Below are 25,309 nucleotides of genomic sequence, written 5' to 3' on the forward strand. Positions count from 1 at the left end.
CAAACAAACACACACTGACACCCAGTAACACAGAGAAACACTGATACACAGTAACAATGACATACACTGACACCAAGTCACTATGACATACACTGATACCAAGTCGCAAAGACATCCACTGATACCCAGTAACACAGTCACACACTGACAACAAGTAACAAAGACATACAATGACACCAAGTCACAAAGACATACACTGACACCAAGTAACAAAGACAGACAATTACACCAAGTAACAAAGACATCCACTTACACCAAGTATTTTGACATACACTGACACCAAGTAACAAAGACATACACTGATACCCAGTAACACAGACACACACTTCCACCAAGTAACAAAGACATACACTGACACCAAGTCACAAAGACACACACTGACACCCAGTAACAAAGACATACACTGACACCCAGTCACAAAGACATACACTGATACCCAGTAACACAGACACACACTTACACCAAGTAACACAGACATACACTGACACCCAGTAACACAGACACACACTTACACCAAGTTACAAAGACATACACTGACACCCAGTAACAAAGACATACACTGACACCCAGTAACGCAGACACACACGGACACCAAGTAACAAAGAACCAGACTTACACCAAGTAACACAGACACACACTGACACCCAGTAACACAAACAAACACACTGACACCAAGTAACACAGACATACACTGAAACCAAGTAACAAAGACATACACTGATACCCAGTAACACAGGCACACATTGCGGGGGGGCACATTGGCGCAGTGGTTAGCACCGCAGCCTCACAGCTCCAGGGACCCGGGAACAATTCTGGGTACTGCCTGTGCGCAGTTTGTAAGTTCTCCCTGTGTCTGCGTGGGTTTCCTCCGGGTGCTCCGTTTTCCTCCCACATGCCGAAGACTTGCAGGTTGATAGGTTAATTGGCCATCATAAATTGCCCCTAGTATATGTAGGTGGTAGGGAAATATATAGGGATAGGTGGGGATGTGATAGGATTACGGGATTAGTGTTGGATTAGTATAAATGGGTGGTTGATGGTCGGCACAGACTCGGTGGGCCGAAGGGCCTGTTTAAGTGCTGTATCTCGAAACTAAACTAAATACTGACACCTCGTGTCACTGACACCCAGTAACACAAACAAACACACACTGACACCCAGTAACACAGAGCAACACTGATACACAGTAACAAAGACATACACTGACACCAAGTAACACAGACACACACTGACACCCAGTAACAAAGACATACACTGATACCAAGTCACAAAGACATTCACTGATACCCAGTAACGCAGCCACACACTTACACCAAGGAACAAAGACATACACTGACACCAAGTAACAAAGACACCCACTTACACCAAGTAACACAGACATACACTGACACCAAGTAACAAAGACATACACTGACACCAAGTCACAAAGACACACACTGATACCCAGTAACACCGGCACACACTTATACCAAGTAACACAGACATACACTGACACCAAGTAACAAAGACATACACTGACACCAAGTAACAAAGACATACACTGATACTCAGTAACACAGACACACACTGGGTGGCACAGTGCTTAGCAGCCTCACAGCTCCAGGGACCAGGGCTCGATTCTGGGTCCTGCCTGTGCGGAATTTGCATGTTCTCCCTGTGTCTGCGTGCGTTTTCTCCGGGTGCTCCGTTTTCCTCGCACAAGCCAAAAGACTTGCAGGTTGACAGGTAAATTGGCCATTATAAATTGTCACCAGTATAGGTATGTAGGTGGTAGGGAAATATAGGGACAGGTGGGAATGTTTGTTGGGAATATGGGATTAGTGTAGGATTTGTATAAATGGGTGGTTGATGTACGGCACAGACTCGGTGCGCTTAAGGGCCTGTTTCAGTGCTCTGTCTCTAATCTAATCTAATCTAAAGACACACACTTACACTAAGTAACAGACATACACTGACACCAAGTAACACAGACATACACTGATACCCAGCAACACAGGCACACACTGGGGGGGGGGGGGGCGGGGGCACATCGGCGCTGTGGTTAGCACCGCAGCCTCACAGCTCCAGGGACCCGGGTTCGATTCCGGGTACTGCCTTTGCGGAGTTTGCAAGTTCTCCCTGTGTCTGCGTGGGTTTCCTCCGGGTGCTCCGGTTTCCTCCCACATGCCAAAGACTTGTAGGTTGATAGGTTAATTGGCCATCATAAATTGCCCCTAGATTAGGTAGGTGGGAGGGAAATATATAGGGACAGGTAGGGATGTGATAGGAATACGGGAATAAAAGCAAAATACTGCGGATGCTGGAAATCTGAAACAAAATCAAGAAAAGCCGGATTCACTCAGCAGGTCTGGCAGCATCTGTGAAAAGAGAAGCAGAGTTAACGTTTCTGGTCAGTGACCCTTCTTCGGAACTGACAAATATTAGAAAAGTCACAGATTATAAACAAGTGAGGTGGGGGTTGTGCAAGAGATAACAAAGGAGAAGGTGCAGATTGGACCAGGCCACATAGCAGACCAAAAGGTCACGGAGCAAAGGCAAACAATATGTTAATGGTGTGTTGAAATACAAAGCATTAGTACAGATTAGGTGTGAATATACTGAATATTGAACGTCAGCAAGTGCAAACCTGAAGAAGAACAACCTGAAAAAAACAGTGGGTAAGCAAACTGAACAAACTAAGATGAAATGAAATGAATGCAAAAAATGATTGTAAAAAATGTAAAAAGGAATGCAAAAAAAAAGGGAGAAAAAATAACTAAAAATGAAAGTAAAGTGGGGGGCTGTCATGCTCAGAAATTATTGAACTCAATGTTCAGTCCGGCAGGCTGTCGTGTCCCTAATCGGTAGATGAGATGCTGTTCCTCGATCTTGCGTTGATGTTCACTGGAACACTGCAGCAATCCCAGGACAGAGATGTGAGCATGAGAGCAGGGGGGAGTGTTGAAATGGCAAGCAACCAGAAGCTCAGGGTCCTGCTTGCGGACTGAGCGGAGATGTTCCGCAAAGCGGTCACCCAGTCTGCGCTTGGTCTCCCCAATGTAGAGGAGACCACACTGTGAGCAGCGAATACAGTATACTACATTGAAAGAAGTACAAGTAAATCGCTGCTTCACCTGAAATGAGTGTTTGGGGCCTGGGATAGTGAGGAGAGAGGAGGTAAATGGGCAGGTATTACACCTCCTGCGATTGCAAGGGAAGGTGCCCTGGGACGGTGACGAGGTGGTGGGGGTAATGGAGGAGTGGACCAGGGTGTCGCGGAGGGAACGAACCCTTTGGAATGCTGACAGGGGAAGGGAGGGGAAGATGCGACTGGTAGTGGCATCACGCTGGAGGTGGCGAAAATGGCGGAGGATGATCTTTTGGATATGGAGGCTTGTGGGATGAAAAGTGAGGACAATGGGAACCCTGTCACGGTTCTGGGAGGGAGGGGAAGGGGTGAGGGTAGAGGTGCGCGGAATGGGTCGGACACGGTTGAGGGCCCTGTCAACCACAGTGGGGGGAAATCCTCGGTTGAGGAAAAAGGAGGTCATATCAGAAGCACCGTCATGGAAGGTAGCATCATCAGAGCAGATGCGTCGGAGACGGAGAAACTGGGAGAATGGAATGGAGTTCTTACAGGAGGTAGGGTGTGAAGAAGTGTAGTCGAGGTAGCTGTGGGAGTCAGTGGGCTTATAATGGATATTGGTAGACAACCTATCCCCAGAGATGGAGACAGAGAAGTCGAGGAAGGGAAGGGAAGTGTCAGAGATGGACTATGTAAAGGTGAGAGAAGGGTGGAAATGGGAAGCAAAGTTGATAAAGTTTTCTAGTTCGGGGCGGGAGCAGGAAACGGCACCGATACAGTCATCAATGTACCGGAAAAAGAGTAGGGGGAGTGGGCCTGAGTAGGACTGGAACAAAGAATGCTCGACATATCCCACAAAAAGACAGGCATAACTAGGACCCATGCGGGTACCCATAGCGACACCTTTTACTTGAAGGAAATGCATGGAGTTGAAGGAGAAGTTGTTCAATGTGAGAACAAGTTCAGCCAGGCGGAGGAGGGTGTTGGTGGATGGGGACTGGTTGGGCCTCTGTTCCAGGAAGAAGCGGAGAGCCCTCAAACCATCCTGGTGGGGGATGGAGGTGTAGAGCGATTGGACGTCCATAGTGAAGAGGAGGTGGTTGGGACCAGGAAACTGGAAATTGTCAAAATGACGTAGGGCGTCAGAAGAGTCACGGATGTAGGTGGGAAGAGACTGGACCAGCGGAGAAAAGATAGAGTCTAGATAGGAAGAAATAAGTTCAGTTGGGCAGGAGCAGGCTGACACAATGGTTCTGCCGGGACAGTCCCGTTTGTGGATTTTGGGAAGCGGGCTGTCCGGGGTTGCGGGACTATGAGTTTGGAAGCTGTAGAGGGAAGATCTCCAGAGGAGATGAGGTCAGTGACAATCCTTTGGACGGTGGCTTGATGTTCCGTGGTGGGGTCATGGTCCAGAGGGAGGTAGGAAGAGGTGTCTGTGAGTTGGCGTTGAGCTTCTGCAAGGTAGAGGTCGGTACGCCATACAACAATAGCACCACCCTTGTCTGCAGGTTTGATGACCATGTCGGGGTTAGACCTGAGAGAACGGAGCGCCTCAAGTTCAGAGGGGGACAGGTTAGAGTGAGTGAGGGGGGCAGAGAAATTGAGACGACCAATGTCTCGCCGACAGTTTTCAATGAAGAGATCAAGAGCGGGTAAGAGGCCAGGGTGAGTGGTCCAGGTAGAGGGAGAATGCTGGAGACGGGTGAATGGGTCTGCTGGTCGGGGGGAGGACTCCTGGTCGAAGAAGTGAGCCCGGAGGCGGAGAAGACGGAAGAAGAGCTCAACGTCATGCCGAGCGCGAAATTCATTGAGGTGGGGGCGTAAGGGGATAAAACTGAGACCTTTGCTGAGCACAGAACGCTCAGCATCAGAGAGGGGGAGGTCAGAGGGTATAGTGAATACACGGCAAGGGGTCAGATCAGAAGTGGTGGGGTCAGAGGGAAGTGAAGAGGAAGGAGGATCTGGAGGGCCATTAGTCCCCATCAGCTGCTGGAGCTTGCGTTCCTTAACACCTGAAAGGAAGAAAAAAAGTTTTTCGTTAATGCGTCGGATGAGACGTCAGATGAGATGAAACTGCGGAGTAGAACAGATTTGAGATAAGGTGAGACGGTGCTGCTGGAGAGAGAGGTCCAGTGTGTGCATATGGCGGCGCATAGCCCTGAGTGTGGATCTCAGGATGCGGCGAGAGTAGCAGTCCGAGGAACTTTGTATTTCTCGGAGATACCTGTGATCCTGGGTGGTTTCAAAGCATGATGGGTGAAACTGCAGTTGGAATCCACGTGGAATCAGTCGGAGCCGGAGACAGTCACTGAGGAAGGAGATGTGGCTGTGAAAACGAGTTTTGGTAGATACCTTATCAAACACCAGGAGGGAAATAGAAAGCAATGAAGGTGAACAAGGTAAAAGAGACAAACGAAAATCCCGTCGGAGAGAAGAGCACAACTTCTTCAAGGTAGGCATTCCTGGAAGAGAAGTGGCAGTGAAATAAACACTAAAATAAAAGCAAAATACTGCGGACGCTGGAAATCTGAAACAAAAACAACAAATGTCGGATTCACTCAGCAGGTCTGGCAGCATCTGTGGAAAGAGAAGCAGAGTTAACGTTTCGGGTCAGTGACCCTTCTTCGGAACTGACAAATATTAGAAAAGTCACAGACTATAAACAAGTGAGGTGTGGGTTGGGCAAGAGATAACAAAGGAGAAGGTGCAGATTGGACCAGGCCACATAGCAGACCAAAAGGTCACGGAGCAAAGGCAAACAATATGTTAATGGTGTGTTGAAAGACAAAGCATTAGTACAGATTAGGTGTGAATATACTGAATATTGAACATCAGCAAGTGCAAACCTGAAGAAGAACAACCTGAAAAAAACAATGGGTAAGCAAACTGAACAAACTAAAATGAAATGAAATAAATGCAAAAAAAGATTGTAAAAAATGTAAAAAGGAATGCAAAAAAAAGGAAGAAAAAATAACTAAAAATGACTAAAAATGAAAGTAAAGTGGGGGGCTGTCATGCTCTGAAATTATTGAACTCAATGTTCAGTCCGGCAGGCAGTAGTGTACCTAATCGGTAGATGAGATGCTGTTCCTCGAGCTTGCGTTGATGTTCACTGGAACACTGCAGCAATCCCAGGACAGAGATGTGAGCATGAGAGCAGGGGGGAGTGTTGAAATGGCAAGCAACCAGAAGCTCAGGGTCCTGCTTGCGGACTGAGCGGAGATGTTCCGCAAAGCGGTCACCCAGTCTGCGCTTGGTCTCCCCAATGTAGAGGAGACCACACTGTGAGCATCGAATACAGTATACTACAATGAAAGAAGTACAAGTAAATCGCTGCTTCACCTGAAAGAAGTGTTTGGGGCCTGGGATAGTGACGAGAGAGGAGGTAAATGGGCTGGTATTACACCTCCTGCGATTGCAAGGGAAGGTGCCCTGGGACGGGGACGAGGTGGTGGGGGTATTGGAGGAGTGTACCAGGGTGTCGCGGAGGGAACGATCCCTTCGGAATGCTGACAGGGGAAGGGAGGGGAAGATGCGACTGGTAGTGGCATCACGCTGGAGGTGGCGAAAATGGCGGAGGATGATCTTTTGGATATGTAAGCTGGAGGGATGAAAAGTGAGGACAAGGGGAACCCTGTCACGGTTCAGGGAGGGAGGGGAAGGGGTGAGCGTAGAGGTGCGGGGAATGGGTCGGACACGGTTGAGGGCCCTGTCAACCACAGTGGGGGGAAATCCTCGGTTGAGGAAAAAGGAGGTCATATCAGAAGCACCGCCATGGAAGGTAGCATCATCAGAGCAGATGCGTCAGAGACGGAGAAACTGGGAGAATGGAATGGAGTCCTTACAGGAGGTAGGGTGTGAAGAAGTGTAGTCGAGATAGCTGTGGGAGTCAGTGGGCTTATAATGGATATTGGTAGACAACCTATCCCCAGAGACGGAGACAGAGAAGTCGAGGAAGGGAAGGGAAGTGTCAGAGATGGACCATGTAAAGGTGAGAGAAGGGTGGAAATTGGAAGCAAAGTTGTTGACAGGAATACGGGATTAGTGTAGGATTAGTATAAATGGGTGGTTGATGGTCGGCACAGACTCGGTGGGCCGAAAGGCCTGTTTCAGTGCTGTATCTCTAAGCTAAACAAAATACTGACACCTAGTGTCACAGACACAAACTGATACACAGTAACAAAGACATAAACTGACACCCAGTAACACAGACACACACTTACACCAAGTAACAAAGACATACACTGACATCCAGTAACTCAGACACACACGGACACCAAGTAACAAAGACACACACTTACACCAATGAACACAGACACACACTGACACCCAGTAACACAGACACACACTGACACCAAGTAACAAAGACATACACTGTCACCCAGGAACACAGACACACACTGACACCAAGTAACAAAGACACACACTTACACCAAGTAACAAAGAAATACACTGACACCAAGTAACAAAGACATACACTGACACCAAGTAACAAAGACATGCACTGATACCCAGTAACACAGACACATACTTACACCAAGTAACAAAGACATGCACTGACACCAAGTAACAAAGACAGACACTGATACCCAGTAACACAGACACACACTGACACCCAGTAACAGACACACACTGACACCCAGTAACACACACACTGACACCCAGTCAGAAACACACACTGACCCCCAGTAACACAGACACACACTTATACCAAGTAACACAGACATACACTGACACCAAGTAACAAAGACATACACTGATAACCAGTAACACAGACACACACTTCCACCAAGAGCAAAGACATACACAGACACCAAGTAACAAAGACATACACTGACACCAAGTAACAAAGACACACACTTACACCAAGTAACAAAGACACACACTTACACCCAGTAACACAGACACACACTGACACCCAGTAACAGACACACACTGACACCCAGTAACACACACACTGACACCCAGTCAGAAACACACACTGACCCCCAGTAACACAGACACACACTTATACCAAGTAACACAGACATACACTGACACCAAGTAACAAAGACATACACTGATAACCAGTAACACAGACACACACTTCCACCAAGAGCAAAGACATACACAGACACCAAGTAACAAAGACATACACTGACACCAAGTAACAAAGACACACACTTACACCAAGTAACAAAGACATACACTGATACCCAGTAACACAGACACACATTAACACCAAGTAACAAAGACATACACTGATACCCAGGAAAACAGACACACACTTACACCAAGTAACACAGACAGACACTGACACCAAGTAACAAAGACATACACTGATACCCAGTAACGCAGGCACACACTGGGGGGAGGGGGGGTGGGGTGAGGGTGGGGGGGTGCTCATTGGCGCAGTGGTTAGGACCTCAGCCTCACATCTCCAGGGACCCGGGTTCGATTCTGGGTCCTGCCTGTGCGGAGTTTGCAAGTTCTCAATCTGTCTGCGTGAGTTTCATCCATGTGCTCCGGTTTCCTCCCACATGCCAAAGACTTGCAGGTTGATAGGTTAATTGGCAATCATAAATTGCCCGTTGAAAAGGTAGGCGGTACGGAAATATATAGGGACAGTTGGGGATGTGACAGGAATCGGGGATTAGTGTAGGATTAGTATAAATGGGTGGTTGATGGTCGACACAGACTCGGTGGGCCGAAGGGCCTGTTTAAGTGCTGTATCTCTGAACTAAACTAAATACTGACACCTAGTGTCACAGACACACACTGACACCCAGTAACAGAGAAACACTGACACCCAGCAACAAAGACATACACTGACACCAAGTCACAAAGTCATACACTGATACCAAGTCACAAAGACATACACTGATACCAAGTCACAAAGACATACACTGATACCCAGCAACACAGACACACACTGACACCAAGTAACAAAGACATGCACTGACACCAAGTAACAAAGGCATACAGTTACACCAAGTAACAAAGACACACACTGACACCAAGTAACACAGACATACACTGATACCCAGTGACACAGACACAAACTTACACCAAGTAACAAAGACATACACTGACACCAAGTCACAAAGACACACACTGACACCCTATAACAAAGACATACACTGACACCAAGTCACAAAGACATACACTGATACCCAGTAACACAGACACACACTTACACCAAGTAACACAGACATACACTGAAACCAAGTAACAAAGACATACACTGATACCCAGTAACACAGACACACACTTACACCAAGTAACAAAGACAGACACTGATACCCAGTAACACAGACACACACTTACACCAAGTAACAAAGGCATACACTTACACCAAGTAACATAGACACACACTTACACCAAGTAACACAGACACACACTGACACCAAGTAACACAGACATACACTGACACCAAGTAACAAAGACATACACTGACACCAAGTCACAAAGACACACACTGACACCCAATAACAATGACATAGACTGACACCAAGTCCCAAAGACATACACTGATACCCAGTAACACAGACACACACTTACACCAAGTACCAAAGACATACACTGAAACCAAGTAACAAAGACATACACTTACACCAGGTAACACAAACACACTTACACCAAGTAACAAAGACATACACTGACACAAAGTAACAAAGACATACAATTACACCAAGTAACAAAGACATACACTGACACCAAGTCCCAAAGACATCCACTGACACCAAGTAACACAGACATACACTGACACCAAGTAACACAGACATACACTGACACCAAGTAACACAGACATACACTGTTACCCAGTAACACAGACAAACACTTACACCAAGTAACAAAGACATACACTGAAACCAAGTAACAAAGACATCCACTGACACCAAGTAACAAAGACATGCACTTACACCAAGTAACACAGACATGCACTGATACCAAGTGACACAGACACACACTTACACCAAGTAGCAAGGACATACACTGACACAAAGTAGCAAAGACATACAATTCCACCAAGTAACAAAGAGACACACTTACACCAAGTAACACAGAATTCCACTGACACCAAGTAACAAAGACATACACTGTTAGCCAGTAACACAGACACGCACTTACACCAAGTAACAAAGACATACACTGATACCAAGTAACACAGACACACACTTACACCAAGTAACACAGACATACAGTGACACCAAGTAACAAAGACATGCACTTACACCAAGTAACACAGACATACACTGACACCCAGTAACAAAGACAAACACTGACACCAAGTAACGAAGACAGACACTGACACCCAGTAACAAAGACAGACAATGACACCACGTCACAAAAACATACACTGACACCAAGTAACAAAGACATACACTTGCACCAAGTAACACAGACATACACTGACACCAAGTAACAAAGACATACAATTACACCAAGTAACAAAGACACACACTTACACCAAGTAACACAGACATACACTGACACCAAGTAACAAAGACATACACTGATACCCAGTAACACAGACACACACTTACACCAAGTAACACAGACATGCACTGATACCAAGTAACACAGACACACACTTACACCAAGTAACACAGACATACACTGACACCAAGTAACAAAGACATACACTGATACCCAGTAGCACAGACACACACTGGCGGCACATTGGCACAGTGGTTAGCATCCTCACAGCTCCAGGGACCCGGGCTCGATACTGGGTACTGCCTGTGCGGAGTCTGCAAGTTCTCCCTGTGTCTGCGTGAGTTTCCTCCGGGTGCTCCGGTTTCTTCCCACATGCCAATGACTTGCAGGTTGATAGGTTAATTGGCCATTATAAATTGACACTAGTATAGGTAGGTGGGAGGGAAATATATAGGGACTGGTGGGGATGTGATAGGAATACGGGATTAGTGTAGGATTAGTATAAATGCGTGGTTGATGGTCGGCACAGACACGGTTGGCCGAAGGGCCTGTTTCAGTGCTGTATCACTAAACTAAATACTGACACCTAGTAACACAAACAAAGACACACTGACACCCAGTAACGTAGAGAAACACTGATATAAAGTAACAAAGACATAAACTGACACACAGACACACACTGCCACCAAGTAACAAAGACATACACTGACACCCAGTAACACAGACATACACTGATACCCAGTAAAACAGACACACTGACACCAAGTAACAAAGATATGCACTGACACCAAGTAACAAAGACATACACTGATGCCCAGTAACACAGACACACACTTACACCAAGTAACACAGACATACACTGACACCAAGTAACAAAGACATACAATTACACCAAGTAACAAAGACACACACTTACACCAAATAACACAGCCATACACTGACACCAAGTAGCAAAGACATACAATTACACCAAGTAACAAAGACACACACTTACACCAAGTAACACAGACATACACTGACACCAAGTAACAAAGACATACACTGTTATCCAGTAACACAGACACACACTTACACCAAGTAACAAAGACATACACTGATACCAAGTAACACAGATACACACTTACACCCAGTAACACAGACACACACACCAAGTAACAAAAACATCCAATGACACCAAGTAACAAAGACATGAACTTACACCAAGTAACACAGACATACACTGACACCAAGTAACAAATACATACAATTACACCAAGTAACAAAGACACACACTTACACCAAGTAACAAAGACATGCACTGATACCAAGTGACATAGACACAAACTTACACCAAGTAGCAAGGACATACACTGACACCAAGTAGCAAAGACATACAATTACACCAAGTAAAACAGACACACACTGACACCAAGTAACAAAGACATGCACTGACACCAAGTAACAAAGACATACACTGATGCCCAATAACACAGACACACACTTACACCAAGTAACACAGACATACACTGACACCAAGTAACAAAGACAAACAATTACACCAAGTAACAAAGACAAACAATTACACCAAGTAACAAAGACACACACTTACACCAAATAACACAGCCATACACTGACACCAATTAGCAAAGACATACAATTACACCAAGTAACAAAGACACACACTTACACCAAGTAACACAGACATACACTGACACCAAGTAACAAAGACAATCACTGTTACCCAGTAACACACACACACACTTACACCAAGTAACAAAGACATACACTGATACCAAGTAACACAGATACACACTTACACCCAGTAACACAGACACACACACCAAGTAACAAAAACATCCACTGACACCAAGTAACAAAGACATGAACTTACACCAAGTAACACAGATATACACTGACACCAAGTAACAAAGACATACAATTACACCAAGTAACAAAGACACACACTTACACCAAGTAACAAAGACATGCACTGATACCAAGTGACACAGACACAAACTTACACCAAGTAGCAAGGACATACACTGACACCAAGTAGCAAAGACATACAATTACACCAAGTAACAAAGACACACACTTACACCAAGTAACACAGAATTACACTGACACCAAGTAACAAAGACATACACTGTTACCCAGTAACACAGACACACACTTACACCAAGTAACAAAGACATACACTGATACCAAGTTACACAGACACACACTTCCACCAAGTAACAAAGACATACACTGACACCAAGTAACAAAGACATGCACTTACACCAAGTAACACAGACATACACTGACACCAAGTAACAAAGACATACAATCACACCAAGTAACAAAGACACACACTTACACCAAGTAACACAGACATACACTGTCACCATGTAGCAAAGACATGCACTGATACCCAGTAACACAGACACACACTTACACCAAGTAACAAAGACATACACTGACACCAAGTCACAAACACAGACACTGACACCCAGTAACAAAGACAAACACTGACACCAAGTAACGAAGACAGACACTGACACCCAGTAACAAAGACAGACAATGACACCACGTCACAAAGACATACACTGACACCAAGTAACAAAGACATACACTTGCACCAAGTAACACAGACATACACTGACACCAAGTAACAAAGACATACACTGATACCCAGTAGCACAGACACACACTGCCGGCACATTGGCACAGTGGTTAGCAGCATCACAGCTCCAGGGACCCGGGCTCGATTCTGGGTACTGCCTGTGCGGAGTCTGCAAGTTCTCCCTGTGTCTGCGTGAGTATCCGCCGGGTGCTCCGGTTTCTTCCCACATGCCAATGACCTGAAGGTTGACAGGTTAATTGGCCATTATAAATTGACACTAGGATAGGTAGGTGGTAGGGAAATATATAGGGACAGGTGGGGATGTGATAGGAATACGGGATTAGTGTAGGATTAGTATAAATGCGTGGTTGATGGTCGGCACAGACTCGTTTGGTCGAAGGGCCTGTTTCAGTGCTGTATCACTAAACTAAATACTGACACCCAGTAACACAAACAAACACACACTGACACCCAGTAACATACAGAAACACTGATACACAGAAACAAAGACATAAACTGACACACAGACACACACTGTCACCAAGTAACAAAGACATACACTGACACCCAGTAACACAGACACACACTTACAAGAAGTAACAACGACAAACATTGACACCAAATAACAAAGACATACACTTACACCAAGTAACAAAGACATACACTGACACCAAGTAACAAAGACACACACTTGCACCAAGTAACACAGACATACACTGACACCAAGTATTTTGACATATACTGACACCAAGTAACAAATACATACACTGATACCCAGTAACACCGACACACACTTACACCAAGTAACAAAGACATACAATGACACCAAGTCACAAAGACACACACTGACACCCAGTAACAAAGACATACACTGACACAAAGTCACAAAGACATACACTGATACCCAGTAACACAGACACACACTTACACCAAGTAACACGGACATAAACTGAGACCAAGTAACAAAGACATACACTGATACCCAGTAACACAGACACACGCTTACACCAAGTAACAAAGACAGACACTGATACCCAGTAACACAGACACACACCTACACCAAGTAACAAAGACAGACACTGTTACCCAGGAACACAGACACACACTTACACCAAGTAACAAAGACATGCACTGACACCCAGTAACACAGACACACACGGACACCAAGTAACAAAGACACACACTTACACCAAGTAACACAGACATGCACTGACACCAAGTCACAAAAACATACACTGATACCCAGTAACACAGACACACACTTACACCAAGTAACAAAGACATCCACTGACACCAAGTAACAAAGACATGCACTTACACCAAGTAACACAGACATACACTGACACCAAGTAACAAAGTCATACAATTACACCAAGTAACAAAGACACACACTAACACCAAGTAACAAAGACATGCACTGATACCAAGTGACTCAGACACACACTTACACCAAGTAGCAAGGACATACACTGACACCAAGTAGCAAAGACATACAATTACACCAAGTAACACAGAATTACACTTACACCAAGTAACAAAGACATACACTGATACCAAGTAACACAGACACACACTTACACCATTTAACACAGACACACACTTACATCAAGTAACAAAGACACACACTTACACCAAGTAACAAAGACACACACTGACACCCAGTAACAAAGACATATACTGACACCAAGTATTTTGACATCCACTGACACCAAGTAACAATGACGTACACTGATACCCAGTAACACAGACACACACTTACACCAAGTAACAAAGACATACACTGACACCAAGTCACAAAGACACACACTGACACCCAGTAACAAAGACATACACTGACACAAAGTCACAAGGACATACACTGATACCCAGTAACACAGACACACACTTACACAAAGTAACACAGACATACACTGACACCAAGTAACAAAGACATACACCGATACCCAGTAACACAGACACACACTTACACCAAATAACAAAGACAGACACTGATAACCAGTAACACAGACACACACTTACACCAAGTAACAAAGACATACACTGACACCAAGTAACAAAGACATAAACTGACACCCAGTAACACAGACACACACAGACACCCAGTAACACAGACACACACTTACACCAAGTAACAAAGACATACACTGACACCAAGTTACAAAGACATACACTTACACCAAGTTACAAAGACATACACTTACACCAAGTAACAAAGACATACACTGACACCAAGTAACAAAGACATACACTGATACCCAGTAACACAGACACACACTTACACCAAGCGAACAAAGACATACACTGATACCCAGTAACAAAGACACACACTTACACCAAGTAACACAGACATACAATGACACCAAGTAACAAAGACATACACTGATACCCAGTAACAGACACACACTTACACCAAGTAACAAAGACATGCACTGATACCCAGTAACACAGACACACACTTACACCAAGTAACAAAGACATGCACTGACACCCAGTAACATAGACACACACGGACACCAAGTAACAAAGACACACACTTACACCATTTAACACAGACACACACTTACACCAAGTTGATAGGTTAATTGGCCATTATAAATTGACCCTATTATAGGTAGGTGGTAGGGAAATATTTCTGGACAGGTGGGGATGTGATAGGAATACGGGATTAGTGTAGGATTGGTATAAATGGGTGGTTGATGGTCGGCACAGACACGGTTGGCCGAAGGGCCTGTTTCAGTGCTGGATCACTAAACAAAATACTGACACCCAGTAACGCAAACAAAAACACACTGACACCCAGTAACATAGAGAAACACTGATGCACAGTAACAAAGACATACACAGACACACAGACACACACTGTCACCAAGCAACAAAGACATACACTGACACCCAGTAACAAAGAAATACACTGACACCGAGTCACAAAGACATTCACTGATAACCAGTAAAACAGACACACACTGACACAAAGTAACAAAGACACACACTTACACCAAGTAACACAGACATACACTGACACCAAGTAACAAAGACAGACATTTACACCAAGTAACAAAGACATACACTTACAGCAAGTATTTTGACATACACTGACACCAAGTAACAAAGACATACACTGATACCCAGTAACACAGACACAAACTTACACCAAGTAACAAAGACACACACTGACACCAAGTAACAAAGACATACACTGATACCCAGTAACACAGATACACACTTACACCAAGTAACAAAGACAGACAATGATACCCAATAACACAGAGACACACGGACACCAAGTAAAAAAGACACACACTGACACCCAGTAACAAAGTCATCCACTGACACCAAGTCACAAAGACATACACTGATACCCAGTAACACAGACACACACTTACACCAAGTAACACAGACACACACTGACACCAAGTAACAAAGACATACACTGATACCCAGTAACACAGATACACACTTACACCAAGTAACAAAGACAGACAATGATACCCAATAACACAGAGACACACGGACACCAAGTAAAAAAGACACACACTTACACCAAGTAACGCAGACACACACTGACACCCAATAACACAGACACACACTTACACCAAGTAACAAAGACATACACTGACACCAAGTAACAAAGACAGACACTTACACCAAGTAACAAAGACATACACTGACACCAAGTAACAAAGACATACACTGACACCAAGTAACAAAGACATACACTGATACCCAGTAACACAGACATACAATTATACCAAGTAACAAAGACATACACTGATACCCAGGAACACAGACACACACTTACACCTAGTAACAAAGACATCCACTGATACCAAGTGACACAGACACACACTTACACCAAGTAACACAAACTCTCACTTACACCAAGTAACAAAGACATACACTGCCACCAAGTGACAAAGACATACAATTACACCAAGTAACAAAGACACACACTTACACCAAGTAACACAGACATACTGTGACACCAAGTAACAATGACATACACTGTTACACAGTAACACAGACACACACTTACACCAAGTAACAAAGACATACACTGATACCAAGTAACACAGACACACACTTACACCAAATAACACAGACACACACTTACACCAAGTAACAAAGACATACACTGACACCAAGTAACAAAGACATACACTTACACCAAGTAACGCAGACACACACTTAGACCAAGTAACAAACACATACACTGACACAAAGAAACAAAGACATACATTGACACCAAGTCACAAAGACAGACACTGACACCAGGTAACAAAGACAAACACTGACACCAATTAACGAAGACAGACACTGACCCCCAGTAACAAAGACAGACAATGACACCACGTCACAAAGAAATACACTGATACCGAGTAACAAAGACATACACTGATACCGAGTAACAAAGACATACCCTTACACCAAGTAACAAAGACATACACTGACACCAAGTAACAAAGACAGACACTGATACCCAGTAACACAGACACACACCTACACCAAGTAACAAAGACAGACACTGTTACCCAGGAACACAGACACACACTTACACCAAGTAACAAAGACATGCACTGACACCCAGTAACACAGACACACACGGACACCAAGTAACAAAGACACACACTTACACCAAGTAACACAGACATGCACTGACACCAAGTAACAAAGACATACACTTACACCAAGTAACGCAGACACACACTTAGACCAAGTAACAAACACATACACTGACACAAAGAAACAAAGACATACATTGACACCAAGTCACAAAGACAGACACTGACACCAGGTAACAAAGACAAACACTGACACCAATTAACGAAGACAGACACTGACCCCCAGTAACAAAGACAGACAATGACACCACGTCACAAAGAAATACACTGATACCGAGTAACAAAGACATACACTGATACCGAGTAACAAAGACATACCCTTACACCAAGTAACAAAGACATACACTGACACCAAGTAACAAAGACAGACACTGATACCCAGTAACACAGACACACACCTACACCAAGTAACAAAGACAGACACTGTTACCCAGGAACACAGACACACACTTACACCAAGTAACAAAGACATGCACTGACACCCAGTAACACAGACACACACGGACACCAAGTAACAAAGACACACACTTACACCAAGTAACACAGACATGCACTGACACCAAGTCACAAAAACATACACTGATACCCAGTAACACAGACACACACTTACACCAAGTAACACAGACATACACTGACACCAAGTAACAAAGTCATACAATTACACCAAGTAACAAAGACACACACTAACACCAAGTAACAAAGACATGCACTGATACCAAGTGACTCAGACACACACTTACACCAAGTAGCAAGGACATACACTGACACCAGGTAGCAAAGACATACAATTACACCAAGTAACACAGAATTACACTTACACCAAGTAACAAAGACATACACTGATACCAAGTAACACAGACACACACTTACACCATTTAACACAGACACACACTTACACCATTTAACACAGACACACACTTACATCAAGTAACAAAGACACACACTTACACCAAGTAACAAAGACACACACTTACACCAAATAACAAAGACACACACTTACACCAAGTAACACAGACATACACTTACACCAAGTAACACAGGCATACACAGACACCAAGTAACAAAGACATACACTGATACCCAGTAACACAGAAACACACTTACATCAAGTAACAAAGACGAACACTGACACCAAGTCACAAACACACACACTGACACCCAGTAACAAAGACATATACTGACACCAAGTATTTTGACATCCACTGACACCAAGTAACAATGACGTACACTGATACCCAGTAACACAGACACACACTTACACCAAGTAACAAAGACATACACTGACACCAAGTCACAAAGACACACACTGACACCCAGTAACAAAGACATACACTGACACAAAGTCACAAAGACATACACTGATACCCAGTAACACAGACACACACTTACACAAAGTAACACAGACATACACTGACACCAAGTAACAAAGACATACACTGATACCCAGTAACACAGACACACACTTACACCAAGTAACAAAGACAGACACTGACACCAAGTAACAAAGACATAAACTGACACCCAGTAACACAGACACACACAGACACCCAGTAACACAGACACACACTTACACCAAGTAACAAAGACATACACTGACACCAAGTTACAAAGACATACACTGACACCAAGTTACAAAGACATACACTTACACCAAGTAACAAAGACATACACTGACACCAAGTAACAAAGACATACACTGATACCCAGTAAAACAGACACACACTTACACCAAGCGAACAAAGACATACACTGATACCCAGTAACAAAGACACACACTTACACCAAGTAACACAGACATACAATGACACCAAGTAACAAAGACATACACTGATACCCAGTAACAGACACACACTTACACCAAGTAACAAAGACATGCACTGATACCCAGTAACACAGACACACACTTACACCAAGTAACAAAGACATGCACTGACACCCAGTAACATAGACACACACGGACACCAAGTAACAAAGACACACACTTACACCATTTAACACAGACACACACTTACACCAAGTTGATAGGTTAATTGGCCATTATAAATTGACCCTATTATAGGTAGGTGGTAGGGAAATATTTCTGGACAGGTGGGGATGTGATAGGAATACGGGATTAGTGTAGGATTGGTATAAATGGGTGGTTGATGGTCGGCACAGACACGGTTGGCCGAAGGGCCTGTTTCAGTGCTGGATCACTAAACAAAATACTGACACCCAGTAACGCAAACAAACACACACTGACACCCAGTAACATAGAGAAACACTGATGCACAGTAACAAAGACATACACAGACACACAGACACACACTGTCACCAAGCAACAAAGACATACACTGACACCCAGTAACAAAGAAATACACTGACACCGAGTCACAAAGACATTCACTGATAACCAGTAAAACAGACACACACTGACACAAAGTAACAAAGACACACACTTACACCAGGTAACACAGACATACACTGACACCAAGTAACAAAGACAGACATTTACACCAAGTAACAAAGACATACACTTACAGCAAGTATTTTGACATACACTGACACCAAGTAACAAAGACATACACTGATACCCAGTAACACAGACACAAACTTACACCAAGTAATAAAGACATACATTGACACCAAGTCACAAAGACACACACTGACACCCAGTAACACAGATACACACTTACACCAAGTAACAAAGACAGACAATGATACCCAATAACACAGAGACACACGGACACCAAGTAAAAAAGACACACACTTACACCAAGTAACGCAGACACACACTGACACCCAATAACACAGACACACACTTACACCAAGTAACAAAGACATACACTGACACCAAGTAACAAAGACATACACTGACACCAAGTAACAAAGACATACACTGATACCCAGTAACACAGACATACAATTATACCAAGTAACAAAGACATACACTGATACCCAGGAACACAGACACACACTTACACCTAGTAACAAAGACATCCACTGATACCAAGTGACACAGACACACACTTACACCAAGTAACACAAACTCTCACTTACACCAAGTAACAAAGACATACACTGCCACCAAGTGACAAAGACATACAATTACACCAAGTAACAAAGACACACACTGACACCAAGTAACACAGACATACTGTGACACCAAGTAACAATGACATACACTGTTACCCAGTAACACAGACACACACTTACACCAAGTAACAAAGACATACACTGATACCAAGTAACACAGACACACACTTACACCAAATAACACAGACACACACTTACACCAAGTAACAAAGACATACACTGACACCAAGTAACAAAGACATACACTTACACCAAGTAACGCAGACACACACTTAGACCAAGAAACAAACACATACACTGACACAAAGAAACAAAGACATACATTGACACCAAGTCACAAAGACAGACACTGACACCAGGTAACAAAGACAAACACTGACACCAATTAACGAAGACAGACACTGACCCCCAGTAACAAAGACAGACAATGACACCACGTCACAAAGAAATACACTGATACCGAGTAACAAAGACATACACTGATACCGAGTAACAAAGACATACCCTTACACCAAGTAACAAAGACATACACTGACACCAAGTAACAAAGACATACACTGATACCCAGTAACAAAGACATACACTGACACCCAGTAACACAGAAACACACTGACACCCAGTAACAAAGACATCTACTGACAGCAAGTCACAAAGACATACACTTACACCAAGTAACAAAGACATACACTTACACCAAGTAACACAGTCATGCACTGACACCATGTAACAAAGACACACACTTACACCAAGCAACACAGACTTACACTGACACCAAGTAACAAAGTCATACACTGACACCCAGTAACACAGACACACACTTACACCAAGTAACAAAGACATACACTGACACGAAGTAACAAAGACATACACTGATACCCAGTAACGCAGACACACACTTACACCAAGTAACAAAGACACACACTTACACCAAGTAACACAGACATACACTAACACCAAGTAACAAAGACATGCACTGACACCAAGTAACAAAGACATAAACTGACACCCAAAAACAAAGACATACACTGACACCAGGTCATAAAGACATACACTGACACCCAGTAACAAAGACATAAACTGACACCAAGTCACAAAGACAAACACTAACACCAAGTAACAAAGACATGCACTGACACCAAGTAACAAAGACATAAACTGACACCCAAAAACAAAGACATACACTGACACCAAGTCACAAAGACATACACTGACACCCAGTAACAAAGACATACACTGACACCAAGTAACAAAGACATACACTGACACCAAGTAAAAAAGACATGCACTGACACCAAGTAACAAAGACATACATTTACAACAAGTAACACAGACATACACTGACACCAAGTAACAAAGACATACACTGATACCCAGTAGCACAGACAGACACTGGGCGGCACATTGGCACAGTGGTTAACAGCCTCACAGCTCAGGGTGCCGGGCTCAATTCTGCGAACTGCCTTTGCGGAGTTCGCAAGTTCTCCGTGTGTCTGCGTGAGTTTCCTCCGGGTGCTCCGGTTTCTTCCCACATGCCAAAGACTTGCAGGTTGATAGGTTAACTGGCCATGATAAATTGACTCTAGTATAGGTAGGTGGTAGGGAAATATATAGGGACAGGTGGGGATGTGCTTGGAATACGGGATTAGTGTCGGATTAGTATAAATGGGTGGATGATGGCCAGCAAAGACTCGGTTGGCCGAAGGGCCTGTTTAAGTGCTGTATCTCTAAAATAAACTAAATACTGACACCGAGTGTCACAGACACACACTGACACCCAGTAACACAAGCAAACACACACTGACACCTAGTAACACAGAGAACCACTGATACACAGGAACAAAGACATACACTGACACCAAGAAACACAGAAACACACTGATACCCAGTAACAAAGACATACACTGACACCAAGTAACAAAGACATACACTGATACCCAGTAACACAGACACACACTTACACCATGTAAAAAAGACATGCACTGACACCAAGTAACAAAGACATACATTTACAACAAGTAACACAGACATACACTGACACCAAGTAACAAAGAAATACACTGTTACCCATTAACACAGTCACACACTTACACCAAGTAACAAAGACATACACTGATACCGAGTGACACAGACACACACTTACACCAAGTAACACAAACAATCACTTACACCAAGTAACAAAGACATACACTGACACCAAGTAACAAAGACATACAATTACACCAAGTAACAAAGACACACACTTACACCAAGTAACACAGACACACACTGACACCAATTACCAAAACATACACTGACACCAAGTAACAAAGACATACACTTACACCAAGTAACAAAGACATACACTTACACCAAGTAACAAAGACACACACTGATACCCAGGAACGCAGACACACACTTACACCCATTAAAAAAGACATACACTGAAACCAAGTCACAAAGACATACACTGATACCAAGTCACAAAGACATACACTGACACCAAGAAACAAAGACACACACTTACACCAAGTAACAAAGACATACACTGATACCCAGTAGCACAGGCACACACTGGCGGGGGGGGGGGGGGTGAGGGGGGGGCACATTGGCGCAGTGGTTAGCACCGCAGCCAGGGAGCCGGGTTCGATTCTGGGTACTGCCTGTGCGGAGTTTGCAAGTTCTCCCTGTGCCTGCGTGGGTTTCATCCCGGTGCACCGGTTTCCTCCCACATGCCAAAGACTTGCAGGTTGATAGGTTAATTGGCCATCATAAATTGCCCCAAGTATAGGTAGGTGGTCGGGAAATATATAGGGATAGGTGGGGATGTGATAGGAATACGGGATTAGTGTAGGATTAGTGTAAATGGGTGGTTGATGGTCGGCACATACTCGGTGGACCGAAGGGCCTGTTTAAGTGCTGCATCTCGAAACTAAACTAAATGCTGACACCCAGTGTCACAGACACACACTGACACCCAGTACCACAAACAAACACACACTGACACCCAGTAACACAGAGAAACACTGATACACAGTAACAAAGACATACACTGACACCAAGTCACAAAGACATACAATGATACCAAGTCACAAAGACATACACTGATGCCCAGTAACAAAGACATACAATGATACCAAGTCACAAAGACATACACTGATGCCCAGTATTTTGACATACACTGACACCAAGTAAAAAAGACTTACAATGATACCCAGTAACGCAGACACACAGTTGCACCCAGTAAAAAAGACACACACTGACACCAAGTCATAATGACATACACTGACACCAAGTAACAAAGACACACACTTACAGCTAGTAACAGACCTACACTGACACCAAGTAACAAAGACATACAATTACAGCAAGTATTTTGACATACACTGACACCAAGTAACAAAGACATGCACTGATACACAGTAACACAGACACACACTTACACCAAGTAACAGACATACACTGACACCAAGTAACAAAGACATGCACTGATACCCAGTAACACAGACACACACTTACACCAAGTAAAAAAGACAGACACTGATACCCAGGAACACAGACAGACACTTGCACCAAGAAACAAAGACATACACTGACACCCAGTAACAAAGACTTACATTGACACCCAGTAACACAGACACACACGGACACCCAGTAAAAAAGACATACACTGACACCAAGTCACAAAGACATACACTGATACCAAGTCACAAAGACATACACTGATGCCCAGGAACACAGACACGCACTGACACCAAGTAACAAAGTCATGCACTGATACCCAGTAACATAGACACACAATTACACCAAGTAACAAAGACATACATTTAAACCAAATATTTTGACATACACTGACACCAAGTAACAATGTCATGCACTGATACCCAGTACCACAGACACACACTTACAGCAAGTAACAAAGACATACACTGACACTCAGTAACAAAGACATACACTGACACCCAGGAACACCGACACACACGGACACCAAGTAATTAAGACACTCACTGACACCCAGTAACACAAACAAACACACTGACACCAAGTAACAAAGACATACACTTACACCAAGTAACACAGACACACACTTACACCAAGTAACACAGACACACACTTACACCAAGTAACACAGACATACTGTGACACCAAGTAACAATGACATACACTGTTACCCAGTAACACAGACACACACTTACACCAAGTAACAAAGACATACACTGATACCAAGTAACACAGACACACACTTACACCAAATAACACAGACACACACTTACACCAAGTAACAAAGACATACACTGACACCAAGTAACAAAGACATACACTTACACCAAGTAACGCAGACACACACTTAGACCAAGAAACAAACACATACACTGACACAAAGAAACAAAGACATACATTGACACCAAGTCACAAAGACAGACACTGACACCAGGTAACAAAGACAAACACTGACACCAATTAACGAAGACAGACACTGACCCCCAGTAACAAAGACAGACAATGACACCACGTCACAAAGAAATACACTGATACCGAGTAACAAAGACATACACTGATACCGAGTAACAA

Source organism: Heterodontus francisci, unplaced genomic scaffold (assembly GCF_036365525.1).
Source record: "Heterodontus francisci isolate sHetFra1 unplaced genomic scaffold, sHetFra1.hap1 HAP1_SCAFFOLD_53, whole genome shotgun sequence".
Lineage (NCBI taxonomy): Eukaryota > Metazoa > Chordata > Chondrichthyes > Heterodontiformes > Heterodontidae > Heterodontus > Heterodontus francisci.